Raw genomic sequence first — 13,738 nt, forward strand, 5'->3', positions numbered from 1 at the left:
GGGCTGCAGGCTGATCTGACTGGGAATCTGCAGCTCCACTCCACAGTTCAAAGCAGCTCAAAGTAACAGTTTGTACACGAAATGCACAATCAAGTTCAGTTGGCATCCTCAGCTGCTGTTTGAGCAATGGCTAACAAACAACAGGCAAGTTGTTTGCATTAGGCGAGCAACTGCTGCGTATCCAAAGCGGTCTGACACAATAGATTGTTTCAGAGGAACTGGGAAACTAACCAACAAAACCCAAACACAAAGACATAGAGTTGAATCGTTCTTGGGTTTGTTTGGTTGCTTAAAGCGTATTCACACAGACCTCAGGGAGATGAGCAGTAAATAGCAACAGGATACGCTATGCTATCATCTGACATCATTCCAGCAAGATAACATGCACCATTATGTTTTACCAGGTAATGCTAGAAAGCAACATAAGAATTCCACAACATGTCAGATGTCTCCAACACTTTACTACACTGGGCTAACATAACACTCAAAACTTTAATATATACAGTGTATTAACAGATTAACTACTGTCCAGGGATGTTTACTTACTGAGAGGCATATAGAGACTTACAGCTAATTTCTTTAAGTCCATATTAGTACTGTCTCTTCTTGAATACTTCCTTACCCCACAGAGCTTATGCCACTCAGCCCAGTACAGCTGAAAAACAAGTAGAGGTAAACATCACGATTGCACCTGATTTCATCCTCAGCTCATTAGTAACCATACTTGGCTGAATAAAACGTGTTTCTCTGGGGTAATGTTACTTGGACCACAGATAGTTGTCAGAAAAGAGGAACTCCAGAAGCAAGATATTTCAGCATTTATTAAATTATAAATTCCCCATAACCCTCCACCATTAATTAAAAAATTGGTTTACTGCTGTAGGTGCTTTATATAAAAAGGATTTCCAGAAATTGGAATAGGAGAAGGAAAAAAAAAAAAATTCCATTTCTGCTGTTTTATCAGGAATTTCTACAGCTCATGCTCATGTCAGCTATATAGAGCTGGGGAAAAGACCTTAAAGAAACAAAACATACATGTAAGGGACACTGCAGAAAAGCTTCCTGGGTTTGTTTGGAGGGGAAATCAGGACTGGATTTTGTTTGTATGTTTGTTTTCCTGGAGGAGGGACAAGAGAGAGAACAATCCCCTGGAGATCTCTTCTGATGTTTTTCATACAGTAAGCATGAAATGACTTATCATCTACACTGCAAGAAGCTTTAACAGCTCTCAACCATTCAGGTTTTAGGTCTGAAGAGATCACTACTGGATTCACCAAAATAGAACTTGATTTAGTTTACTGGAAAGAAACTAATTTACAACTATTTTTTCCCTACCAATACCCAGAAAGCATCTACCTCGATAGAGCCACTGCGCAACATTTAAAAAAAAAAATCAGTTTTTGAAAAGAGAAGTTTTGACAGTTTTCACAGACACAAGCACTGTGTGTGCAGCACCTAATCCCTGGGCATGAACGCATTTGAACAAAAATCAAGTGGGAATGCACTTTCCAAGTACTTGGAGAGAAAAAAAAAAAAAAAAAGCAACAGGGCAGAGCAGGATGGGAACTACGAAAACACCTCGCTTTCAGATGGGAGGACAAAGGAAAAGCATGAACGCAAAGGGTCCAGGCTTGTTAGTGCTATTTCAGAACAGCAGCTAATTCAGTCACTTACTTGCCATACTAGACATACAAACTTCATGGTTTCTAGAAAACCAAGAGTTAGAAATAAGGAACAGGAGGAAGGCCAAAGTATTTGAGAAAATTCACTCTTGGGAGTCACTTCTATGAAGAAGGTGCTTCAAATAAGCAGTTGGATTCTCACTCCTACACTTCACTTTCATTACAGCTCTGAGGAAGATGTACGCAATTCTCTGAAGTCTGCCACTGTATCTTTTGGTACCTATTAGCACAAAGACATTAAAAAAAGCAGTGCAGACAGAGGAGGTAGTCTTTAGACTAGGAGCCAAGAACTGTAGGACTATATTCCCACCTCATGAAACAAATTTGTGGCTTTAGCTAAAAAAAAAAAAAACCATAGCATTTACTCCAGTGTCTCCATCCATAAGAAGGAGGAAATGCTTATTTACTTCTTGCCAGGAATAAGTTTTTTGAACATCAATTCACCTGCACTGACACTGCAGCTACTTTACACAGAACCATTTCACCAAAACCAGTCGACCTAGATGAAGTGGAACTGCTTCTAGAAGCAGACTGCTGCACTTGTGTTACCCACCCTAAAACCGCACAGAGTGCTTTTACACTGCCCTAGCTACTAACCCCAGGCAAGATTCAAAGCAGGGTAACAACTGTGACAAGCCACAGCGCGGCAAGCCAATACAGTAGGTTTCTAGGCACATCGATAAAACCAAGAAAAATATGCTTCAGACCTACTTCAAGATTGATGTCAGTCCTGCCAAGGACTAGGGATTTGCTAGAAGAAACATTGTTTAGAACAAACTCACATCAGCTGTCACTGGTAACAGTACTAAATCACAAATAGTTACTATAAACACATTTTCGTCACTACTTCCAGTTACCTGCTGCATCAATTGGCTTATCCAGGAAACCCTCTTCTCCCTCCTTCTTGCTGTATGTGCCTGAGCCCTTTGGAATATTAATTGTGCTGGGGATAGTTTTAAGAAATTATGTTAAAATAATGCCAAGTCACATTTAAAAGTGAGAGAATATGACTATGTTTAAAACCTTACTGGAATTACCAATAGGTTGCTAAATCATCTCTGGTAAACCAGGTCCTGTGTTAACTGGTTGCAAATTCACATTAAAAACTGCTTAAGATGGTACAATACACTGACTGGTAAGTTCTTGCACAAAGAGCAGTTCTCAGCACGTTTCCCTCTACACAGAAAAGGGAAGATGACACCCAGGGATGTGAAAGCACCTAATCTTAGGCACTGACCTGTATACAGTACTCAAGTTTCCCACAAAAACAGCAGGAAGTAGGTTTCTAACTAGTCACCAGCAAGGCTATATTAGTTTCATAACCCATATGGAGCTTTTCCTACCTTCAGGGGTTTCCCCTGTTATCTGAAGTTGTAAGTTACCTTCAGGGAATTCAGGAGCAGAAGCAGTCCTACAACCACCTGCAGGCTGAAAGTAGGTCAGGCTTCCAATGCAGAGCATCTTTTCCATGTATTGCACCACCATCCTCTACTTCCTAAAAGCTGAGAAACACTTCCCTGATAATTACCAATAGGCAACCTCAACTCTCAACCCCCTCCCCCCCCCAGAAAACAGCATTTTTCCCTTCTAACATTTTCACTGATGCTGCCATGCATTTTTCTACAGTTAACTATACCTATAAATAGGACCCATATAGGTTATGAACACCAGAGGCACTAATGAATTAGAACAACTGTGTGAGAGGCAGGAAAGGATAGAAAAGCTAGGTATCCTGGTGTACTGGAGATGCAAACCAGTGCTTGCTTCCCCTCAACTAAACAGATGCCTGAGAAAGAGCGCTGGAAGATAAACACAGCTGGAAACAGGACTCTGATTTCATTCGGAATAACCATGCTTCTATTCTGAGAGGTTTTGATTTTTTGACTATTTTACCAGGGGCAATCATAAATGAGGGCTTAGGTAACTGGCTTATTTAGAGATGGCTGTTTTGAGATACAGGCTCCACCTTGAACTTTAGCTTCCCAATACCTACTTCTGTTTCCAAATTTATATGCTTCTTATTTTTCCTCCCGGACTAGACACCTCTGCTGCCAATCCAGTGAACCACATCTACATCCCAATCCGTTCCACCTCTTGGGCAGGAAGTGATTCAGGAGAGAGGAACCACAGCAAAGTGAGTCTAAGCCCTGTGCAGCTGCGATTCACATTCCCAAAAGTCAATTTAATTTGCTTTGGTCTTGTGATGCTAATTATGGGCCTTTGACAGCTTTTGGGTCCAAGTTCATTTCCTGTTTAGTCAGTCTTCTCCATATAATAGGTTTGTTTTTTTTTTTTTTAATCCTCTTGTACAGTATTACCCCTACCGCTAGCTTTGCTCAAGTGCGGCTTCTCTTCCTTATACTCATTATAGGAAGACCATGCAAGAAAGCCCACAGACTCCAATACAGACAATGAATTTTCAGGTATCATATCAGCAAATGGAACTTTTAGCAGAATTCTGAATATCTTGGCCATCTAGTCAGAAGGACTAAAGAAATCACAGTAAGGAGATTGATTCAAATCAAAGCAGCCAGACTGGAATTTATACTGTGAACATGGATATTTCACAGTCTGTTTTTCTCCAGAAGTTTTGTTTTTCGTGGCATGTTTCATTGTGTAGAATTTTTTTTTTTTTTTTTTTGTAATTTCAGTTTTAACTTTCTCTTAAAGAGCCACAGGCTAGACAAACCTGTAGGAACTAGACAGACTGGTCCGGGACACATGTTTAAAGGTTAAAGTAGCACAAAGATGGGAAGCACCACATACTTCTCATTGGCATGGCTATCCTGTACCTCACTGTATATTTACCAACATAATGACATCCCCAGGCACGAGCAAAACAATTTGCAATTCTGTGTGTATGGCATGACCATACTGCCCTCGCTACCTGCAGAATTTACTGCAAGTGGTGTTGCATTTTGCCAAGACATGGCCTAAAACATTGCTTGCATACCGACTCCCATGTGCCATTTTAAATGTACCAAGTCTCACACCAGTTATGGGATGAAGTTTCAGCCTTCATCCAAGCAACAATTTTCTGCTTTCCACCTGAGAGAACATCATCCATCTTTTTCTCTACACATTTACAGATCTATGGGGGCTACTGGTGTCCAGGGTAAAGCTTCCCCTTCTCTTACAATAGATAAGAACACCCCATGCTTCTGTTGAATTGTGAGAGATGCTGGATCTTCAAGATCACCTCATTCTCGAGAGCAAATCAAACATTTAAAATTTCCCTCACCACGATTAGGCACCTGACAGACCAATGCTAGATCAAATTTTGTAGCTCCAGTAGCGGCCATCTGCAGAACCAAGGCCAACAGAGGAAGGAAGATAGGACGTTAGAGGATTTTCAGGCTTGAATAGTTTTCCACTCTAAAATGAATGAAAGCTGCATTTCCCTCATCTAAAATAACAAGCACGCCTGAGAAGTTCTTCTTTAGGTACTAATCGTCTTTAGGAAACTTTCAACATTTAACTCACTTGTGAGTTTATAAGTGTAAATGCAAATCAGACCCAAACCACCATTTCCTGAAGCTTCAGCACACCACACACTACTGAGCAGGAAACTAAGGCAAGTATATTGCTTATGCTTCACCATACAATATTATGCTGTTTTCAAAGTCTCTTCCATGCTACACTCAAAGTTATAGCATACCTACAGTCTTAGTTCTCACAATAGGGTTCCTGTGGTTTCAGGTGGGCACTGCTAAAGGTATACCACCCAGTTACTCTGGAGCATGGCAGGACAGTACTTAGGGATAACTTTCACCTCCAGACAGCTAATCTTTGCATAATACCCTTTCCTAGGAGAGTGTCTTGCCTAAGGATTCAGACAACCATCCTGCTATTGCAGGTCATTAACATCTGAAAAAGAACATTTGAAGAGGTAGTACTATAAATAGACTATCAGTGGTGGCTATGAGGGCAAGGGAGCGACTACTGGAAGAGTTTTTGGCTTCCAAGCAGATAAGTAACATGTCCTCCCAGTTTGCCCCATCTTTCTGCCCTTCATTCAAATAAGATGGGACCCAAGCATGTTTCTCATGCATGTATGGAGCTGTGCATTTTCCTTAGGTTAAGCACAGCAATCACTAAACATCAGCCTTCTCATTTCAGTAAACAGCAGGTGGCCACACTGTGTGAACTGGGTAATAGACCACATTTTCTAGGTCTCATAGGGAACCAATGCCAAGCACTGGAGCTTTGGCGTTCCTTAGGGAAAAAGGCCAAGCTACCGCCAGGCCCTCCCCGTACAGGTCCCTTCAGCACATTAGCCACAGCCAACTCTCCCCACTGCATATGGGAGTAATACTGCAGAAAGATCCACAAAGCTCTCAGTCTGTCTTGCAAAGTGGACATATTTGGAAGGAAGGTGCTGATTAGTCAGTCCATCCTTTCCATCCTACATACCTTCCCTTAATTTTTAAGGGGGAAAAAAAAAAAGCAAGTAGCTAGATACTTGGAGCTTTTAGATATAGCTGGGAAAAAAAAAAAAAAAAAAGCTACATGACAAAAACAAACCACGCCAGCTTGCTGCTGAGTGTTAACTCACTCAGATACCTTTTCCCTGGTCCTGAAGCATCACCACTGCACATACCACATAAGTCTCTCACATCCACCTGCTTCTTCACAAGCACTTCCAGTTCTCTTTTTAGGTTAATGTTTTGACAAAGACCAGTGTGGCTTGAAAATTCCAAAGACTGAATTTACAGGAAACTTCTGACTGTCCCATAAAACACAGGTAGTTAAGGGTCTCATGGTTGGTGGTGTTTTTTAGCTTTCTGTATTTTCCAAGCTAAATTCAGTTATCTGCAACAATTCCCACCCTGAAACACAGCACCAACAGTTTCTCTGCCAGTACTGCCCTCTTTTGAAATCCAGGATTCGGAAGTTGGATAACTCCTAGATGTCCGCTTAGGAGTTTCAACAGAACTATAACCTTGTTTCTAAAACATACCTGCATGGTAATTAAATGATTTAAAAGCATCTACAGCCCAGCCTCAGGCTCATCAAATCTTCAAGAACATACAATAAGATTTCCTTGAATTCATTCAGCTTTCCCAATGCAAATGCAAAGAGCATGACCTTTAACACATAGCCCAAAGAGAAATAACCACAATAAATGCAGGTGCTTTTCAAAGAGATTGCTTCAGCATTAAGAGCAGACTAGACAGTTTCCATCCTGGAAACATCAAAATCTTGGATGAAGAAGTTATCTCCCACCAAAATCTCTAGTCTTACACTGGATCTCAACCAAAGCTGTCCTCAGAACCAATTTCTTTATTAGAAGAATTCTAAGGAAGAAAAAGAACTCTACAAGCCAAGACCCTGCTTTCTTGAAACATTTATATTAAAAAAAAAAAAAAAAAAAAAAAAGGATTTTTATTCAGGATGAAGACTTTTCCTCCCCTTATTAGAGGTGGATTCTAGGGTCGGATTGTCATCTGTATAAAAGGAACTACAGTCAAAGTCCATGCTTAGAAAGGGTAGAGGGGAGTCAGAGGGTCAAGAAACACCAGGCAGTGAAAGAGGACAAGTGGCTCAAGGCAGAACCTCCCTCCAGTCCATACTGGCAACCTCTCCACCCAAAAGGAAGTGGCCGGGACCAGCCCCTGCATTCTGCAGCTGTGGGTCCAGCACAGTGGGATAAACTGAGCTAAAAGTCCATGCTCTTTGCTGCATCCAGAAGTGACGAGGCAAGTGGCAGCTTCAAAATGTATATTCCTGTCAGTTACTGAGTCACCCATTCAGCTTTAGCATATATCCTATTACCCTCTACCAATCAATCACAGCAGCAGCACACTTGAGTCAAAGTTCATTCCCTTGCACCTTCTCTCTTCAGTTATATCCAGCTCTGACATCGCACAACCCTTCGTTAAAACAAAGCCTATGGCAGCACACCAAGATCAAACTAAACACAATGGATCTCCCACATGATCAAGTGAAAAATGACTTGGAGGCAAGATGAGAAGATCTTAATACTGAAGAGTCTTCAAGACAGCATGAGAACCAGTAGTACTGGCCAAGTATGTTTTTTATGGAAGTGTTCTTTTTCCACTGTACGGTCTGAAAGGAGTAGACACAGAGTAGACACACTAGTCTTATTTCAGCCCAAATGAGTTTTAAGATTCAGTAATGTTTCCTGAAAGAGATTCCTCACATTGCAATAATCAGACCCCAAGAAATATTCTAGCAAGAGGATAAATTCTTTTCCTCATTTGCAGAAATATACCACTGCACTGTCATTTAAACAGTATAGTTTCCCAAAACCAAGCTGGGAGATATGGTAGCTCCAGCCCAGAAATCACACTGCCAATGTTTGACAGTGGTATTAAGCAGAGCTTTGCAGTGACATCCAGACACTAAGCATCCACAAGACCCTTTGGGGCTATATATCAAGCAAGACAGTTTCACACTTAAAGTACAATTTGTCAGGGAGCAGTATTTTTAAGTAACTGTCTTTTCCTGTTTTTCCCCTCTATGGCAAAAAATAAATGAATTTATGAAAGATGTAGTTAATTTTCCCACTAAAACAAACTACCGCAACCACAGAAATAATGTTTTGTTAGTACACATTTCTACTCTTCAGGTTAAACGCATACCTCCTCATAGTCATACAGCGTTCATACCATAAACACTGGTTGTGCAATCAACACTATTACAGATGATCTTCTCTTTTGGACTACACAACTTGGAATGATCCAATATTCCCATTATTTTTGTACAGTATTTCTTACATTTAGTTATTTTACTGGAATTGGAAGCGGGCAAGATTTAGGCATCACGGCGCTGAAGTCATCAAGATCTGATGGAGAGAGAGATTATGCCCAGAAGTCTATTACACAGGAAAAGCCAAAAAACACTAATGAAATATCATCTTTTTTTTAAAAGGACCAACACGACTACAACACCAAGACTTCTACAGATATTACTGATTACATTTTATAGTCCAGTTTAGTTTCACACTAACAAAGTTTCAGCTGGAAGACAGACATCTCATCCTTTTGTAAATACCAAGTACCGTATCTCATCCAACAAAATCTCTTTATCCTTTTTTATGACGTGCTTCACAGTGCACTCTGAAATTCGAGCTGCATAAAGAATGGTCTCAATCAAGATATTTATTTCAGGGATGCTGCCGTTCTGCTTCTTGCTTGGCAACATAGAAAACACTTGCATTTGTTATTGAAATATAGGCTAAAACAGGCTTAGGAGGGGATTTTCAGAGGCACAAAGAGAACTTAAAGCACCCAGTGGGAACAAGATACTTAATCCCCCTTTGCAATTGCAAGGAGGTTATAGGAAGAGAACCAGAGCACTGGCAAGAACTACTGTTGATTAGCTGAATATCCCTAGGGAGGTAGGTGGTGGTTAACGACTCAAAGAGAAGCTGCCAAATTGCAGTGAAAATTAGACTGGCACACAATGAATGCTGTTAAGCAGCCAGGCGCTGAGTGCTGTGCGCAGGAATTACCTTTAGAACATCTGCCTTTCCATGAAATCCTTCTGAGCTTCCTGGCAGCTAAGGGTAGCCCATGATGCAGTTGATTTTATACATTTTTGTCAAAGCAATGGATTTCACTCTGCTTGTAGACACTTCCTCAGACTGACTGGCTATTCAATCCAAAGTACACAAACTCTTTTCTTGTATAGTTCACCACGTGTTTCAAGAAGACTGGAAGTTCCTTGGGAAAGGATTTTGGTAGTAATCTGTTGCAGCTCAATAGTTCTGAAACCCATTTCACTGAACCAGAACAAGTTGGCACAGCAACAACAGGATAGCTAAGGCCTAACTCGTGGACTAAAATGCTTAAGCAGCTCCCAGGACTCATTGAATTTCCAGAGATGCTGCAGTCCCCTACAGAACAAGTATGCATGTTCAATAGTTCATTCTCCACTCTGACAATAGAGGACAGCTGTCAGGTAACACAAGGAGCTGCAGTAATTGCTGTGTACAAGTGTTCCTTAGCTATCCAGAGTTCCAGCTCACTCAAAATACACGGAGATACCCACCTGCCCTCAGGGAAAAGTTAGCTGCTTTATTCTTCAGAAGAATTTAAGTCACTGGAATAAGTGACTTATGCAGGAAATCAAGTGGAATGTTATTTCTCAGGAATTGCACAGGTAACAGCCTAGCCTTTTCTAGAATTAGTTTAGCAATTGAACATGGTCTTTCTCCATAAGAGATAGCAGGGTTGTCACTACATATCTTTCAGATCCTCTTGTAAGATTTAATGGATACCTTCCACACTGTTTTCTGTACAATGTCTTATATAAATGTACAGGCATTTCATCAGGAACTTCAACTTATTGTTGAAGCAAATTAGGGATCACAAACACTATATAAACACATGAAGGATTTTCCTTTTATGGATGATTGCTCTTACAATTTCAAAGAATGGCAGAAATGGACTACCACTGTCCATATAGCAGCATAACCTCTCTTTGTTTAAAGCTTTTTTTAAAGAAGTGGTATGTCAACAAGCGTTACAAAAATCAAGGTAATTTTATATACCACATGTAGATCTCGCTACAGTACTTAAACTTCCTGAAAACTTTCTCCTTAAAGCAAAAATCCATGAAGAGACAAATGGACTATTAACGTGAAAATTCAGGACAGAACCAAAGAACGAATAAACTCATCCCTCGCCCAACAAAGAAACCACAGATGCCTCTGTCCAACCAACCAAGTGCTTAACTGCAAGAGCTACCTTCCTTGGAGGCGTTCCTCAGCCAGAAAAACTAATGGCTGCTGCAGATCCTTGAGGGTCTCACTGTAAGCATGCACCTTACATCCTACCTCACAAGACACATAGCCATACGGAAAAGCCCAGACCTTGAAAAGAAAGAAATACTAATTTACCTGCAACAACTATGAAATACAGCCAGTGTCATCACAATAAGCCCTGAAATAATAGTTAAAGTATTTTCACATCACTTCACAGCATCAAAACATTTGCCTTGAATTAAACTTACTACACAAACTTCTGCAACTTGACAGTAACAGGCATATAACACTGCAGAAGTCTCAATCATCTGTTTTAGGAATTCTTGAAATTAACCACACACACACATATCCAAGATTACCTTAACTGAAGTGCTGTGTTTAGTCTGTATCATGCAGCAGGCTCCCAAGGGCCCTGTGGAAGCTGCCTCATCTGTTCTGCCTTTGAGTGCTGTCCCAAACTACATTTAAGAGCAGGATGGTCTCCAGGTACTTCCATTCTCAAGGGACTCATTCAGAAAATGATCTTCCAGAATCAGGGCTTGCAGTACTTCAGAAACAAGTGCACGTGAAGCTATGCTGCATAATCAAAGAGTAAGTTGTTATTTCAGTGTGAATAATTAAAAGTATGATGCAAAATACGTAAGTATTCCAACTCATGCACCTGATGTTGAATTCTGCACTTAGATACTAAGACCTGAATTCAAACTCCTGCCAAATTTATCCCCAAATGTATCACTGCTATATTCCAATAGCTTCAAGCTGTCTCTCATCCTGCATGCGCTAACCGTCAATACTGTAAACACGTTTGTGCCATCACTTCCCTACATCCATGCACTACACCATGCCCCTGAGACGGGGTTGAATGCGAGACAAAATATACTCCAGAGAAGTAATAAGGAGAGTGGGTGGTTTGGGACATACTGGGTGGGAACAACCATCTCTTTCTAGACAGACCTTTAAAGTTTGGCTTCAATTATAATCTGGCAGCGGGTTTGTTGGGAGGTGTTGAGGGAGAGACAAACCAGCTGGATTAGTTTAAAACCAGCCTGATGGCAACCTCTGCCACTGTAAGTCTTTTCCTTGTTACGTAGTCAGTGGGGAATGCAACATGCAAGTACAGCCTAACGAAAGAATGCAGCCTCTTGCAGAACAGACACCAGTTTCCTTCTTAGTTAGATTTCATCCGTTCCAAGTACTTCCAGGACTTCTGAGCAAAGCTCAGAAGTGTCCCACAAACGTCAGAAAAGAGAAACGCTGGGTATAGTGTATGTATTTCTCATTTTAGATGCATTAATTATATCCCTATTTAAGCATGTTAAAGATGGAATTCTTCAGGGCAGAAGGTTTGCCTTCTTCTGCTAGTCACTAGATCCAGCTACTGGCATGACTGGTGCCTCCTTCCCTAAAACTCCTGCACCAAGGATGGAAGAAAAAAATTAAGAAATGTAACAGAGGGAAAGAAATAATAAGAGTTTTTTTGGGGCGGGGGGGGGGAGTGCCTGGGAGAGAGGGGGGAGACAGGAGGAAACAGCAGAAGAAATGGGTCACTGACTCTTGAGAGCCCAGGGAGCTGAAGAAAGCACTTAGATCAGAGGGAAGAATTCCTCCACCACTATACAGACATGTCTTTGAAAATGGCCAGTCATTTACAGGACTGCTTCTACATAAACAGTTTTTTTTAACATATCATCCCACATTTAGGAATTTCTATACCCGATCACAGAATCACAGAATGGTTGAGGTTGGAAGGGCCCTCTGCAGATCATCTAGTCCAACCTCCCTCCTCAAGCAGGGACCTCTAGAGCATATTGCCCAGGATCGCGTCCAGGTGGGTTTTGAATATCTCCAGCGAAGGAGACTCCACTACCTCTCTGGGCAACCTGTTCCAATGCTCAGTCACCCTCGCAGCAAAGAAGTTCTTCCTCATCTTCAGACAGAACTTCCTACGCTTCAGTTTGTGCCCACTGCCTCTTGTCCTGTCGCTGGGCACCACAGAGAAGAGTCTAGCCCCATCCTCTTGACACCCTCCCTTCAGATACTTATACACATTGATCAGATCCCCCGAGCCTTCTCTTCTCCAGACTGAACAGGCCCAGCTCCCTCAGCCTTTGCTCATAGGAGAGATGCTCCAGTCCCTTAACCATCTTAGTAGCCCTCCGCTGGACTCGCTCCAGGAGCGCCATGTCTGTCTTGTATTGGGGCACCTGGAACTGGATGCAATATCCAGATGTGGCCTCACTAGGACTGAGTAGAGGGGGAGGATCACCTCCCTCCACCTGCTGGCAACTCTCTGCCTCATGCAACCCCAGCATACCCTTGGCCTTCTTGGCCACAAGGGCACATTGCTGGCTCATGGGCAACTAGTTGTCCACCAGCACTCCCAGGTCCTTCTCGGCAGAGCTACTTTCCAGCAGGTCAACCCCCAGCCTGTCCTGCTGCATGGGATTATTCCTGCCTAGGTGCAGAACCCTGCACTTGCCTTTGTTGAACTTCAGGAGGTTCCTCTCCGCCCACCTCTCCAGCCTGTCCAGGTCCCTCTGAATGGCAGCACAGTCTTCTGGTGTGTCAGCCACTCCTCCCTGCAAACTTGCTGAGGGTGCACTCTGTGCCTTCCTCCAGGTCATTGATGAATACATTGAACAAGACTGGACCCAGTACCGACCCCTGGCAGACACCACCAGCTACAGGCCTTCTTCCAGTCCTCAGGCACCTCTCCTGTTCTCCAGGACCTTTCCAAGAGGATGGAGAGTGGCCTAGCGATAACATCCGCCAGCTCCCTCAGCACTCATGGGTGCATCCCATCGGGGCCCATGGATTTATGGATGTCAAGTTTGGACAAAAGATCTCTAACCCGACCCTCCTCCACCAAGGGAGAATCTTCCTTTCTCCAGACTTCCTCTCTTGTCTCCAAGGTCTGGAATTCCTCAGGACTGGCCTTAGCAGAAAAGACTGAAGCAAAGAAGGCATTCAGCAACTCTGCCTTCTCTGTATCCTTTGTTACCAGGGCACCCGCCCCATTCAGCAGCGGGCCCACGTTTTCCCTAGTCTTCCTTTTTTGCTATTGATGTATTTGAAGAAGGCCTTCGTGTTGTCCTTGACATCCCTTGCCAGATTTAATTCCAAATGGGCCTTGGCCTTCCTAGTCCCATCCCTGCATACTCGGACAACGTCCCTATATTCCTCCCAAGTGGCCTGTCCCCTTTTCCACATTCCGTGTACTTCCTCCTTCTGTTAAGAGTTTTGCCAGGAGTTCCTCACTCCTCCATGCAGGTCTCCTGCCCACTTTCCTGGACTTCTTACTCAGAGGGATGCACTGCTCTGGAGC

The 13,738-nt window shown here is 42.4% G+C and overlaps 1 protein-coding gene across 15 annotated transcripts in view; it reads right to left on the reverse strand.

Moving 5' to 3' along the window:
- Nucleotides 1–13,738, reverse strand: part of LOC104142857 (H(+)/Cl(-) exchange transporter 5) — a 62,270-nt gene that overhangs the window by 37,329 nt on the left and 11,203 nt on the right. For 7 of the 15 annotated variants that reach the window (XM_068957411.1, XM_068957407.1, XM_068957403.1 and 4 more), the window contains exon 2: nucleotides 10,773–10,989. The exons of 7 other annotated variants lie outside the window; for them this stretch is intronic. The gene's annotated coding sequence lies outside the window, so the exon portion shown is untranslated. Of the gene's footprint in view, nucleotides 1–10,772; nucleotides 10,990–12,892; nucleotides 13,147–13,738 lie in introns of those variants that run through there. One more of the 15 variants, XM_068957405.1, reaches the window with a different exon arrangement.

Source organism: Struthio camelus, chromosome 11, assembly GCF_040807025.1.
Source record: "Struthio camelus isolate bStrCam1 chromosome 11, bStrCam1.hap1, whole genome shotgun sequence".
NCBI classification, from domain to species: Eukaryota; Metazoa; Chordata; class Aves; order Struthioniformes; family Struthionidae; genus Struthio; species Struthio camelus.